Source organism: Copadichromis virginalis, linkage group LG9 (genome assembly GCF_057382275.1).
Source record: "Copadichromis virginalis isolate Kocher_CV1m ecotype Utaka linkage group LG9, C_Virginalis_male_GT1.1, whole genome shotgun sequence".
Lineage (NCBI taxonomy): Eukaryota > Metazoa > Chordata > Actinopteri > Cichliformes > Cichlidae > Copadichromis > Copadichromis virginalis.
In genome coordinates this window covers 23,584,935-23,599,902 of record NC_140626.1, presented here as the reverse complement: position 1 = coordinate 23,599,902, position 14,968 = coordinate 23,584,935, and the positions used below count along the sequence as shown (strand labels likewise).

The window sequence follows — 14,968 nt, the reverse complement described above, 5'->3', positions numbered from 1 at the left end:
GCGGAAAATACAGTAATCAGAATGCTTTATAGAATATGATCTTCAAACAAAAAAGGCAGTCTTTCTAGCAGTGGTCACTTAAAGCGTTGCACAAGAGTAGTCTTGGTTTACATTTTCCACGTATCTACAGCAAAGTGGAGAAATTAACCACTGGTCCTTCAGTTTCTGCTTTTATGTCACAACCTAAAACATTCAGTTTTTTTAACTGGCTAAATAGCCAAAAACCTAATGATGAGCTAGAAAAGTGGATTCATCAGACAATACCAGCAGTTAAAACTGTAGCTCCAAGTCATTCCACTGCAAAGTGAAGAATCATCTTTAGAAACAAAGCAAATGGTCTGGGATTACATGAAAAGAGAGTAGTGCAGGTGAGAGACTATCCACATAAAAACTTTAGCAAGTATTTCAAGATACAAGGAACAGGAACTTAAAAAAAACCCTGAAAACTTCACAGATATTTTTCATATCAGTTTACAATACGGCATTAAAAAGATGACCACAAACACCACAGTCCTGTCAATTATGTTTGAAGCCAAAAGGCAAAAGAGCTTTTTTTTTCTGGGGAGAATTTAAAATCAAATACGCAGTCATGTCCTACACAGCAAATCCAGCATGTCCAAATTAACACTGTCGGATTTGATTTCAACACTATTAAAGTGTCTATATGGGTCCACACCAGAGAGTGTTAATTTAACTCTTTTTGGAGAGTTGGTACGTTAACTCTGATTTAGTGTTAAACACCAAATCTGTCTGGAGTTGATAATTTAACACTTGGTGTTAAGAGTTTATATATTAACTCTCAAAGAGTATTTTAGTTTAACTACGTAAGAGTTATCTTCTAATTCATTCTAAAAAGCGGGAATTTTACTGTTCTGAACTTCTAGAAATTTCTTTTGGAAATAAACATTTACTAAAAAGATGCAATGGTTATTGAAAAACATTTATTCTGAACTGTGCACCACAATTTCAAAACATTTTCTGAAAGATGTAACAGTATACATGTTCTCACTTTCATTAGAATTGTGTTTATCAAAAGGTCTGACATGGTAAATGCAAATAACAGCATTCTCATCACTTATTTCTTCAATACAATATGCATGTCCTTCATTCATCCCTTTGTGGAACTTCAACGCACTTCTGCTCTCCCCCATATTCCATCTTCACAAGCATATCCTGTGTGGAGATTGAATAAAAATTAGTTGACACTAATTAATGGCACAAATAATCCAGTAAACAATTGCAGCACAGTAAAAGAAAAAAAAGGAATCCTCTTTGAGTCATTACTTGTGTAAAGTATTTTCCCAAAAGACAAAGACACAGGCAACAGGTAATACTGAACTAAATGTAAAACCTCAACCTTTTTCATTTTTACCTAAACCGTGTGCACAAAACTCTGGAGGGATCTATGCTAACGTAGAATCGAGTCAGGACGTCTGCTACTGCTGTTTGCTCGGTTTTTTTTTTTATGGGCGATCGTTTTCAGGCTTCAAGTAGCACCATTATACCAACATTTCACATTCTAGACATTGTTTTAGGTGTATTTGACCAAAAGTTTGACTGAAAATTCACATGCAAGCTTTTTTCAAGGCTGTGGTATTTGCCCGCAAACAATACCTTTCAGCTAGCTAAAACAGAATATTATGCTATCAGCGAGCAACATGGCTAATGCCTTTCACACAGCTTTGTCTCAACTCCAAAGAGCCACAGAAGTAAAGGCTAATAGAAATAATTGAAACAATCTTTGAAAAAATGACTTACCAAGCATGGCAAACAACTCAAATATGTAGAGCAAAATGTTCCGAAACGGCTTCACTTCAGCTTCGATTGGAGCCGTGCTGGGGGCGGAGTCTGTGAATTTACTCTGTTGGTGTCATAGCCCCTGTAGGAGTTCAGAGGTCAAGAGTTAACGTTTCCATTGTAACACCTCCAGATTTGAAATAGAAACACTAATTTTTAACACTCGATTTTAACTACTATCATTTTACACCTCAGAGTTACATTAAAAGAATGTGACTCTGCTTAGAGTAAAATTAACTCTACTTTTGCAAGGAGACTATTAACACCAAAAAATGTAACACTTTTGAATTTGCTGTGTAGAAATGTTGTATAAATATGTAATGAGGCCGTTATAAATGTTAAACTGTCAGAAAGTTTGATTAAAACTGTCATGATGCGTACAAACCCTGAACAAGGAATAAATTAGCCACATGTCACTGACTGACAGACTAAAGTTATTGTACATGATTTGCTCTGGCTGATACGGTAGGACTCAGAAACTGTAAATATATCTACAAGCTGGCAGCGACTACTGCTCAAAACATCACTAGCTTTCTTTTCACTCTTGATATTTGTGATGAAGCGGCGGGTGTGATAGAAAATCTCTCTCATCCTTTTCCCCCCAGTTAAAATGGAAACCAGACGGGGAGGAAAAGAGAGTGGCAGGCCACAGCAGCTTCCATCACTTATCTACCACTCATGCATGATTGAAAGGCTTCTGCCAGCTTGGAGGACTGCATCATTTATACCAGGCTCCTTCAAAAATCAAGAGGCAAGGAGCAGCTACAGTTAATATTGACAAAGCATTGAGTTAAAAAAAAATTAAAAGCAGAGGGAAAGTCTAAATAAAGTACAAGTTGATTGCCTCTTGGGTAAAGCTTAGACTTTTGTCTTTTCTTTTTCCTCTGCTTCTGCGCTAATCTTTTAGATGGATTCAGCTAAATTGTTATAGTCTCCCACAGAACATAAATGGAGAACATCCAGGGATTTGGAGCTGCTATTAGAGAGACAAAATGATCCATCAAAGCAGCTGCTAGGGAAAGGAACTAGGAAATAAGGATGATGTGAGAGAAAGAGCTATTTTTATAGGGATGCCATGTGGTGTTTTTTTTTCTCCTTTCCTATTCCTTTTCCTTCTTTTACACTCTTGCACCGGCAACACCACCGTGGTGACCTAATATGTGTTCTCTTGTACCATATATTTGATGGTCATCAAACATGCATTTGAAGGAATACATTAAGCTAAGCCCTTCAGACCACTGACACCGCCGCCTCAGCAGCTGCAGCAGCAGCGTCAGCCTCATCAGGCCAACTCTCTGAGCTCACAGATGGACGATCACAGCTAGAGACTGTTTTTCTCTCTTCCCCTGTCCTCCTCCTCCTCTGTATCAACAGCTTTAAGTTAAGGCAGAGGATTTCTTCTCATCAGTCAGAGCCCGAGGGTGTGTTGAATCTGCATTAGAGGCCTGGGCCGTGTTGAGAGAAAAAGAGTTGAGGAAGTGGTGGGAGTTGGAGAACGGGGGTCACCACGCTGATTAATGATTGAAAGCAGCAGAGCGCTACTTTACCCATCTCCTCCGCCTACATCACCCTTAGAAAGGGAAGAAATGTATCCAGTGCCTAACTGTTGCAGATCCCCAAAGCCTCACCCAGTTATGTTGTCAATATAGAATCCCACCCCCGACCCCCCAAGGAGAAGCAAGGGAAATCACTCTAATAGGCTTTTGTTTTATAAGCCTTCTCGCCCCCCCATCCAAGTCCCAGAGATGGAAAGCTTGCACCTGTCAGTCACAGCTGCACCTGGGTTTTGATGCCTTTAAAAGTGTGACATCATGCTGTGATATGAGACAGGAACTCGGGCTCCGGCTGTGGCTGTTAGCCTGCTGGGCTTCCAGTGGGGAAATGGAAACCATTGCAGTATTTACCGTTGAGTTTTTGCAGCTCCTTCTCTCTTCTTGCACAAAACAATTCCCCAACAACCGAGAAACTACTGTGGAAAACGAGGGAAACATCTACACAGCCTTATCTCTGGAGAACAAGAATTGTGAATCAATACTGATTTTCCTTGTTTCGCGTCTTACAGTGTGCAATCTGACACAACAAAAGGTCAAAAAGACATAGGAAGTGCTGGCTCAAAATTCAGTTTGAAGTCCAGGAGTGCAGAATATTGATCTGACAGCATGATAAAACACACTGTAGCTATTTAATGATTTAAAAAGTGGTCTCGGCCCCCAAAGCTGCATGCAAGTCATTACATTAATCAATATCCTTTATCAAAGGGTTTATGCAATTTAATGATAAGACATCAGATGCAATATAGAATACACAGGCCCAAACAAACAAAACCGTACATGAGCTGTATCACTAATTCTAATACACATCTCTCCTTTGAATAGAATAATTCGGGGCTGAAACAATCAAAGGCTTGCGCTTCTCTGTGCCCTCCCACATCTTTCCAGTATGAGGTTGGTCCCAGCATACCTCAGGATCCTGTCCTTCAATGCTGTGCAATTCTGAGATAAGGCTGGTGATAATATCTGGCTACAAGATCAAGAATCAAAGGAAAGAATCCTGCCAGGTGGCAAGGGAAAAACATGATAAAAATCAGACAGAATATTTAAGAAAAACTGCATTTAAGCTTCCCCACTGTTCTTATCAAATATGTCTGTAATACCCTATGAATTTAATTAATGACTCATGCAGCTATGGCTGGGCCCAGCGAGGTACTTATTTGTTAATTTTTTCTTTTTTTTAAAGATATAGTGTAATGTTTAAGAATGTGCTCATACTTCCGAAGAGTTTTAGGCAGAAAGAAAGGGCTTAGATTAAAGCTGCAGGGTCCTACTTTACCCCAAAAGTAAGGGGAAATGCATAAATTACACATAAAATAAGTAAGTGAGATGTGTCACTGTATAATTAACATCTTATTGTTATTCACACAGCCAAGCCCCTTAATTATACTGTCAGACAATGGACAAAGCCTCGATGGGAGCTGGAGCAGAGCTCTGACAGCCTCTGCGGCTGACCTCGGGGCCCTGCTTCATGAGTATCAGTGTAGAGGCAGTGGTTGACAGAACTCGGAATAAACCTCCCTGAGACACGTTTGCAAACTTTTTCTCATTTATTTTTCCTCCACACAACCAAAAGTGGCTTATCATCTAGGCTCCACGTGGGAATTATCTGTGATTGATTACTGCAGCCTAGATTTCAAGGAGGATGCGTGAGGGGACAGGTATGCTTAACTGACCTCCCAGACCGTTGATTAATGCTGTGTGCTGTGTGTGCTGCTGATTTGTACCACTCTTCCAGAGAGCCCTGAGACACTCGATAGTGGAGCACTTGGTCCTCTCTGCTTTGATAAAACCAGAGCAGGAGGAAACACACCCTTCCTCTGTCCTTTCAGAAGAAATGCCGCAGCTATTTAGATGATAGAAACACTGCAAGCAATCTACCTTGGTGCTCTGACAATCTATACTCTTCCTTCCACCACTGCTTCCAATAAGTGGCCAAGGCATTGCCTGGAGGCTAGCTACCATGGCAAAAGCGGATAAAACAGGGCTTGCTGACCGACATGAACCATAAAATGAGAAAAGCCAGGGAAACTTTTGTGTAAACACAACTGCGTGTATTTTATATGCACCTCCAGGGTGGGTTTAACTTCACATCTCTCCTAGGTTCCAATGGATAAAGAGGCCCACGCTTAGAATCACATCCAGGCTTCCCTAAGTAATAAGCTACTGAAAGGAAACAGCCTGGGTACTTGCAGACGGGGCGAGGCAGGCAATCCATTTCATGTGTTTATACTCAAGGCCGAAGAGCAAGACAGGTCTGCGCTGTCTTTCCCCAGGCAAAGCGTTTTTGTTTGACACAGATCGGCTCAACTTTGTTTACCGTTTCCTTGATTTCCTATTTAGTTTCCTCTCTGCACAGCTGTGGGGCTAAACACATGTTTGTGCTGAAGAGCTTGGTGTGAAGCTGGAGGTCCCTTGGTTCAGAGATGAGGTTTTTGACTGATGGACAGGTTCCCCATGGTATCCTTCCTTTCTACGTGCGAACGCTCAGAGCATCAGAGGAGAGTCTGGAAAAGCTCAACAGGAAAGGTTGAAAACTGAGGGGAATTGCTTTGATTTTGTTGGAAATGCTGCAGTTGTACTGAGTTCTTTCACTTCTTTTAGTTTTTTCCAATGTGTAGTCCATTCTGATAATCAGCGTTGCACACTAATTGCAGTGTACTCTATAATGATGCACTGTATACTTAATAAAGCATGACTACTAAACACTCCCCCCCCCCACCTCCCTGCGGTTATTTAAGTATCTACAATATGTCACAGTCCGCAGCGCCGCCGCCAAGTGACACTTTGTTCGGCATATTTGTTTTTCTCACATGATACAGCACCATTGGACTATCCAAACCAAGTGTTACCTTATGCACACAAAAATGAAAAAAATGAACATCCTGCTTCCTTGTAGTATACTTTTTTTACTCATCATAGCAGACAAAACAATTTTCACCTTGTCATTTAATTTTCACCTTTTTATTCACCTTTTAATACGGCTTTTAAATACGCTTGAAATATATACTCTGATAACACAAATCACTGTTGGAGACAGCATGCCTCCTCTGTGGGGGGGTGGGGGGTGGAAATCACTTGTGTGGCCATATGCAGACACGCGTGCATATGTAAAGTGCACAGCAGCTCTAGTGAAGTAACAAATGGCCACCGAGAATGACAGATTAGTAACGTAGATAGAATGAAATGGCATCGTAGGTGCAGAAGGGGAGATGAGGCACCATTCATCCTGGTCCGAGGGTGATCCATCAGGAAGCGCCAGGGTCCAGTAAAGGGCAACCCAGGAGATGTAGCAGGAGACAAAGCCTTGTCCACCAGATGTTGAATGCTCTCCCTGGGATGGATTACCTGGCACGTGTGCGTGTGTGTTTGTGTGTGTGTCTGGGTGGCATATGCGAAAGACAGAGAAAAAGAGCAAAATATGATATGTGAATATTTGATCGGTCATACGTGGGAATCAGGCTGTGGGGGAGAGATCCACATGTGTTTATGTCTCTGTGAGTGTTAAAGAATAACAATGGGAATTTAGGCGTGCTAAAGGTAGATGTAAAAAATTTGGAAGAGACAGAGAGCAATAGCTGAATGCTTATGTGCATTAAAAAAAATGAGGCAAGGAGATGCAGGAGCACAAGCTTTGTGTGAGAGTAATGCGCTTGTATTGGTTAAGCAAAACAGATGCATTTTATATTCAACCAAATCTCCACCAGGTCACCCAAACAAATCCCAAAATCAAAAAGCTCTGTCTCAGTTAAAAGACAGAGCCTTTTCAGTGCAAATAAAAATAAATTGCAATATATCCCTCTTTATCCGTCCTGTTTGCACAGCAGCTTAACAATGTAATTACACCTCCAAAACGCATGTTGGCAGTTGGGGTTTCAATGCTGTGTTGAGCTTTTCCACATATGTGACTGAGCTGAGCAGCTTGTGTCAAAGCTGGAGCCAATTAATAATGAACAACATCAGTTACTTCAACCAAAATTGTCAGCCCAGGTGCTGCAGAGCTTTCAAAGTGAAATGCTAGATAAACAGCACAAAAGATGGATGGATGCTCTGTGACATCACCCACTGCTTCTGTGCTCCACATTTTGAAGAGTCTATATCAGCAATGTGGCTGATGCAATAGTGTTTTTTTTATAGCCAGAAGTTACTTTATTTGGATGAGCGGGTGAGTGACGGGTTGTTAGCTAATGCTAGCTAGCAAGTAAAAGATTAGCAAAACACCAAAACTGAAGTATAGAATTATTGTATTGTGCCTATCACACAGCAAGCCATATTATTAGTTAGATTCATTATAAATGCTCCACAAGACAATAGTAGGAAACACATCAGATCCATTTCAGTGGCTTAAGCTAGCAGGGGTTAGGGCTAGCAGATAGCGATCATCTCCAGCAGCCTATGTCTGGACCATCGAAGGTATCAAACATGGACAGCTACTAGGTTGGAAAAATGAAGCAAACACAAGAGTGGCTTAAACCTGCGTTGATCTGACAACCACCAGATGGGAACAGGTGGAGCTAATTATTTCTCATCCCATAAAAGTCCATGAGAAAGCAGCTTTGGTCTCTGTGTTCTTTGTTGCTGAAGTTATGGATTCAGTCACTCATTTTGGACCACATTTAATAAAACAATAAGTCTATTTTGTGATCACAAGTCAGTAATCGACTTCAATCACAAGTTGTTAGCTCATGAGTCGGACCCTTCTTGTTGCATGTGGGGTTTTTTGCAACCAAGATGGCTATAGTGAATATGTTCATCTCAAGGCTTCAAACTCCAGTTGATGATGTCACATTATCTATGCCTATCCTTCACATAGTGTCAATAAATAACTCTGGTATCCATCTTCATGTATTTTAATTCACTTCAACCATTTTTCTGTGCACCAGACTGTAAATATGCTTTTTAATGTTGTAAATTTAGACTTTTTAACAAAAAATGGATTGCATTTATATAGCGCTTTTCAAGGCACCCAAAGCGCTTTACAATTCCACTATTCATTCACTCACACATTCACACACTGGTGGAGGCAAGCTACAGTCCTAGCCACAGCTGCCCTGGGGCAGACTGACAGAAGCGAGGCTGCCATATCGTGCCATCGGCCCCTTTGGCCAACAAAAGAGTGTCTTTGGGGTTTGACTCACTTTCAGATCTGGTCTCAAGTAGTACATAGAGTAGAGGAACTGCACATTGCACTTTGTTTGACAGCTTCAACATCCTTGAGTGAATAATTATGTCATGTTTTTACTGATTAAATTAACAGCATATATGCTATCAAGCCAAATAATTATGGTTGCAGTCCGCAATGATGTGTATGTGGTTACATTTCTGGAGAGGTGCAAGTCAAGCAGTGGCGTGGGCTAATTAAATCTGCACAGAATCAATATATCTGAGGCTTGCTCGATCATCGGTCATGGCTGACCGGCTAAAATGATCATTCTAATCACAAGCCCACTGGTGGGCGTGTCTTTTTTATAATATGTTTAGATCTAAAAGAACGTGTATGCATATGCATGTGGATGTTGCATTAACATAATAGTCAAGGTTATCTACTTTCATTCAAAGCTCCTTTACAGATGTGTCAACCAGCTCGGCACCAAAGACTGTGTGTCCTCGCTCAGAACCAAATAAACAAAGGGTTAAAATAATATCCGCTCTGATAACTCGGGGCTGAATGGGAGTGAGATTTGCTCCGGTGATTATGCAGTCAGACACAGCAGCCACTTTGATGCGTGATCATACTGTTGATGGCCTGAGAGTGCACGGATAAAATGACAGTTTTGTATTCACATATACACCACGAGCGCAACCCACGCACACACACTCAAAAACACACACTAATCCACAGACTGTTTGCCCTACATGTTAAAGTAAGGCGTGTGCTGAAAATTTCAATGTGGTGTTCAGCTTTGAAATAGACCTCGGTTGCTCCAGGTACCCGAGGTCGTGAAATCAGAATGAGATGCCTCCTGAGAAGAATGTTTGTCAAACATCATTTTACATCTCCGTCTTCTCTCGCTCTGGTGTGTTTGCATGAGAAATGTAACTGGAGTTGATGAAACAGGCAGATGTACACGGACAAAAAAAAACAACCAAAAAACACGCACGCTGGTTTCGAGGACGTGGTATTTTGGAAAATCAGAATGCACAATCACATCCAGCTTCTGGGCCTTAGCTTCTGGCTGCCTATGCAATATTTCTGAGTACACAGCTTGAGCTTGCATTGCATGTGTTATCGCCGAGCAGAGAAGGCAATGATGACAACAATGACAGCAGTAAAAGAGGTTTTGTTGCCTGCACGTTATTTGTGGCGCAGGGGAGTTTGAAACATTTTTAAATAGTTAATTAAGCAACTTCGAATGCACAAAAATGCACTCGTTCCCATTTGGTCATAAACCACAGTGGAGCAAACTCATATCTTTTGACAGCATTAGGGATATATGCACTGGTTAATGACGCTTCCAGATTGCAAAGGGCTGATTAATTGATTAGGCCCATTAGGAAAGGAGCATTAGAAGTGCTATTAATTTTGCAGCAGCAGCGCCCCTTTGCGTGCTCCCTGAGAGCAGATGGCAATGAATGATGTATTTTGTTAGAAGAGTAAATATTGACAGGTGCGCTTGGGAGAATCCACAAGCTCCCCATGGACCGTGCAATGGGAGAGCATTCTAATTGACTGTGTGCATTCAGGAGACCTCTGGAAATCAAATGCCGTGACCCAGTCTAGCCTAAAAATGGCACATTAGGAACTGAACCATGTGCTTTAGCATTTGTTGTGTGTGTGTATATGCAGTGGATAGAGGAAATCTGTGTGTAAGCAGAGGGAGAGAAGTAGGAAAATGGAGATGGAAGTGATTCAGTATCTGAAAGGCATTGGTTTGGCCTGGGAAGCTCGAGATAATAGGTCCTTGCCTGGCTCCACTTTGCCTCCAGTCACAATGGCCCCACGTCATTTCAATCGGAAAGCCAAGAAAACTCATTTCTGAGCAGCGTTGACATCAATTGCACTCTCTCGCTCAGTGGCAATTTTAAATCGATTGCTTCACACAGATCCCCTCCTAGTCTCAGTGAAATTTAGCCGGTTTCAGACACAACACAGACACTGTAAAAGCAACATGGAGAGGCCCATGAAAGGAACAATAAAAGTATATTAGCTGAGATTAACTGATCTTGCTGTGTTTGTGCATCACCTACTTGGAAGGAGGAGGGACAGTAGGAAATATTTTCTTAGGCCAATAAAACATACACCAAAGTGTTCTTACACTGCATAAAGTCATAAAGTGGATCCTTTTGCACAGTTTATCAAACTATCAAAGGGTCATCTTTTACTTGGTGTTTGAACACCATCAATGTGTTTAAGTTGACTGTGAACAACAGTTCAGAGGTGGTAGGGAGACAGCACTGATATTGTCCATAGCAGGGACCAACGATAAGAGAACAGAGATTAAGTGTCAATGCTTGATCAGGACAGATGAATATATTAAATAGGCAGATTAGCAATCAATCTGCTACTGTTATTACTTCATTTTTTAAATTGTTGATAGTTTTCTTAATTAAATGAACCCAATTTTTTTGTCAAATGTCATTAAAAAAATGTCAGAAAATAGTAAAACATCCTCATTACAATTCTCTAGAGCCCAAGGTAATGGATTGGCATTTATATAGCACTCTTCTTTTCTTAATTTAATTTTAAATTTAGTAACAGCACTTCTAAAGAATGATTGAAACCAGAAATTTCATGGTACGTGGCAGCAGTGCCAACCACTGCATCACCGCCTAAATTCTGAACCCTAGATGTATCCATTTTAGAATAATAACTTTTAAAAAACAAGTAGCAAAGCATCGGATTAAAGCTGCAGGCAGCAAATGTCTGGCATCTTTAATCACTTACTGAATGTATATCATATCATCAGAACTATTTCCTGTTGAAGTGCTTGTCAATTGCTTTATAGTCTGTTTCAGCAGTACACGGAAAGATCAAGTGCCATTTTAACTCGGAATGCATTATCCCGGCTTGTCCCACCTTTCAAACAACAATGCAGAGTACAAAGGGAACACCACTTTCCTGTTTCCCTTTGTGTCACAATACCCTGAGCACTTTAGTTACATGACAAAGATGACTGGTGAGTGATAAGATTGTGGGGTTTTTTCCAGGCAGTGGCTTTCCATTCCAGAGAGATGTGTTGTCATTGTTGTTAGCCAACCAGTTATAGCCCCCAGGAGAAAACCACAGATGATGCTCAGATGAAGTGTCTTCCTGGGTACTGGGAATAATAGCTCCCCTCATTCTATCTCCACTCTCATGTTTCTCTATCTTCCTCTGTATTTCGGTCCCTGAAAACTACCAGCCGACTCTGCCTCCAGTTGTATTCTTTTATACTTGAAGACACTGGTAATTCAATTATCTTCAGAGTGTGGTGTGGGTGCGTGCTGCATGGCCATGGTGGTGCTGGATGGCATTATTAGGCTAAGAAAATATACTTGGAATTTTGTCCTTAGTAAGGAGTAGAAGCAGCACATGATGAAACACCTTTTGCCTTTGCTAATTTCAGTAACATGTTCTTTTGCTTATGTGCTCTTTTAATGCCTTTTGGTTCATTGTGTCTCGGTTGACATTTCAGTTCTTTTTTTTCACATCCTCATTTGCTCCAAACCTGTTTCTGTGCCACTGAACTCCTTCACAGCTACATGGTGCTGTGGGATTCTGTGAAGCTTTAGGTAATTTTCGTCTAAAAGGTGCAAATTTGCCTTAAAGATGGATTTGTTTGATCACAGGTTTGAAATCTATGCTACAACTGACCTTTTAAAAATATTGACACTGGGACTTCAGCCACTGTCAGACTGGCCCACAAACATATAAATCTTCTGATTTCAGACTGATTGACAGCGTCCTTGGACTTTTTGATGGAACAGGACATTCAGCATCATGTTGAATTTTTTTCTTTTTCTTTTAAGAGTTTCTTGTATTGCCTTGAGCAGAGGAAACGAGAGCAAGGACATAATGGCCAATGAAAAGAGATTCTCTCAGCCATTCAACCGTATATACTGTATGGAGAAGGAAATAATTTATCAGCATCAGATCCTAAGTGCTTCATTAGCATTAGCAGAGCCCCTCCATCAATCCCTTTTTATCTCTTAATCTAAAACACAAATTCATTGTGAGCATGTGAAAAGTTACTTTGTGCAGACTTGTTCTAAACTCACTGAATGAATTTGGAAAACCAATTTTTCATCCTGTTCTTCAGGTGTACCCACTGGGTATCCAGGTCAAGACTTCTTCTTTAGTCTGCCAGTCATTCTTGGTGAAAAGATATATATTTTAAAATGATGGTTTCATGATTGTGTTTCGATAAAATCTCTCTAATCTGCTACATACAACCAAAGTCTGCTCAAACACAACTACCCCTTTTAATACCATATGCAGATATGCATTCTAGTATTCATATGCAGATGTTTGTTTATTAGTTAGCCAGCGGCCTTCTTTCTCTTTTATGACGTGTTTTATCATTTCCTAACACCTTACCAACTGCTGATCAGTGAAAGTATTTTAAATGCATCCACCTGGAATGGTTTCCTTGTATATTAGAAGAGCATGAGATACAAACACGGACTGCTCAGCATAACGCTGTTAAATACGACCGCCTGTGGTCAGAAATTCCACACATTTTTTAAAGCTTTTTAAAGCGTCCACCGAGCCCAGCACATGACTGACAGGGCTGCGCTTGGATTCTGTGTAACCAAGCATATTAAGATGGCTGGTTGTATTTCAGCCCACCTGCCTAAATGCAATCTGGGCGCTTTGCTGATGTACTACACCCCACACTTTCATTATTTAGCTGCATAAATGCAAATCAAAGCACTAGCGCTCTGGGGCAGAGCTTGTGGAGGACAAGGTAAATTGAGGTGAAGAGGAAGAGGTGAGCCATTCTTCCAGTGTCCTTCTCTAAGCCTTATTACCCTGGAAGAAAATGAACACAACTGATACATTATAAAAGGGCTGAAATACCATGGCTATCTCTAATACAGTCTTTTCCCTCAAACAATGGGAATGAAATAAGGTCTTTGTCAGCATTTAGGGCATCTGCCTTCTTTCCGTCCTGCTTGCCTCGAGATAAAAGAATCAGCAAAGTCGCATAATGATTGTTAATGAGATCTTTATTAACCAAATTATTGTCTCGCTGATAATTGCTTTCTCAATGTCATGTAACTGTGTTTTACACAGCCATTGAATTAATGTTAGGCATTAATGGAGTTGATTAACCAAAATCAGCGTGGCTCTCCATCACCTCTTTGATTGGGATAATCATGTAGATTTTGCAGGAGTGAGTTGTGCAGTTAACTTCCCACGTAGAGCATTTCAGACCAAGGGCTGAGGATAATTCTCCTGCTTTGGGAAGCTTAGCACAGTGCAACAGCAGCCTTTGCATGGTGCAATCTAACAAGAATTCAATTTTGTGTGGGTGTGTGTGCCAGTCCTTGTTTATGTGCTCTTTTGCATGCATCTGTGTAGATGTGTTTGTGTATGTGCACGCTTATTCGCATTAGAAAGCGCAAGCATCCATCTAAAATACCATTGTGTTGCAGAGACAGAGATGAGCTTTGCTTCTTTTTAATTAGTGGCCCAGCGGACTTAACCCCACCTCATCATTCTGCCTGAACTAAGGCCCTACGATTAATTGACTCCTCTGAGTTGTCATGGAACTTCATTTCCTCAGGACACCGAGTGTGTCTCTCAGTTCACAACACATTTTGCTTGCAAAAATATTGAGTCTTTAGTAGTGACATATGGTAAAGTCCTACAGGGCTTTGATGTTCCATTTTTCCATCTTCCTCACAGCCGTGAGATGTATTCATCTGTCTTTGGCTGACTATAAGCTTAACAACTTATCATAAAATGTTCCTTCTTACCCATTTTTGTGCCCGTTTTCTCGTTTCCAATTTGTTACAGGTTTAATTGTTCTTTTGAACTGCCAGTACGTTCCACACTGCCCTCAGTTGGTGACTCTATTACTATTTCCATCCAACTGTCAAGAGAATCTGAATTGCACTTTTGAAATGTCAGAAAAATAAAATGTAAATTAAGTCCGTTTTCATTAGCTCTTGAAGGAAATAAATAGTCTTTCAGAATATGAAACATGCTTAGACAGAAAATAGACCCAGCAGAAAAATGTAGACGTCTTTATGCTACGTTGTTTGTCACCTCTCTAAGTGACAAACCCTCGTCACAATCTACTGTTTCAATACAGGATGTCGGAATAATAAATCATTATGTACTGTTGAAAGACTAAAAAACAAACAAAAAAAACCATCAAAGTGTACACCTGCACTTATTTTTGATCAGGAATAAATGACATTACTGGAATATATAACCACATAGTTTTCCATTTTATGATTAGAAATGCCAGAAATGATGTATGAGGGACACCTAATGGGAACGTATAATGCGATGCAAAAAGTAAATCGTGGCAAACATTTATATACACAAACATGGGTGACAAATTCAAAGGGGGAAAGTGCCCTCCAGTAGCTTTGAATCCACTTGTCCTGTTAAAGGGAAGGGTCACTGCAAATCAGTACTAAGCTGTTGTTGACTGATCACTTTTATTCTATGACAAACCATTTTAATC

The 14,968-nt window shown here is 40.6% G+C and overlaps 1 long non-coding RNA gene across 1 annotated transcript; it reads right to left on the bottom strand.

Moving 5' to 3' along the window:
- Positions 1–924: 924 nt before the first annotated feature.
- LOC146701887 (uncharacterized) lies at positions 925–1,911 on the bottom strand. The gene is made up of 2 exons (XR_014922396.1): positions 1,759–1,911; positions 925–1,173 (listed from the first exon to the last, which is right to left on the bottom strand). It is a non-coding gene; the product is annotated as an uncharacterized LOC146701887 (long non-coding RNA).
- Positions 1,912–14,968: the final 13,057 nt, after the last annotated feature.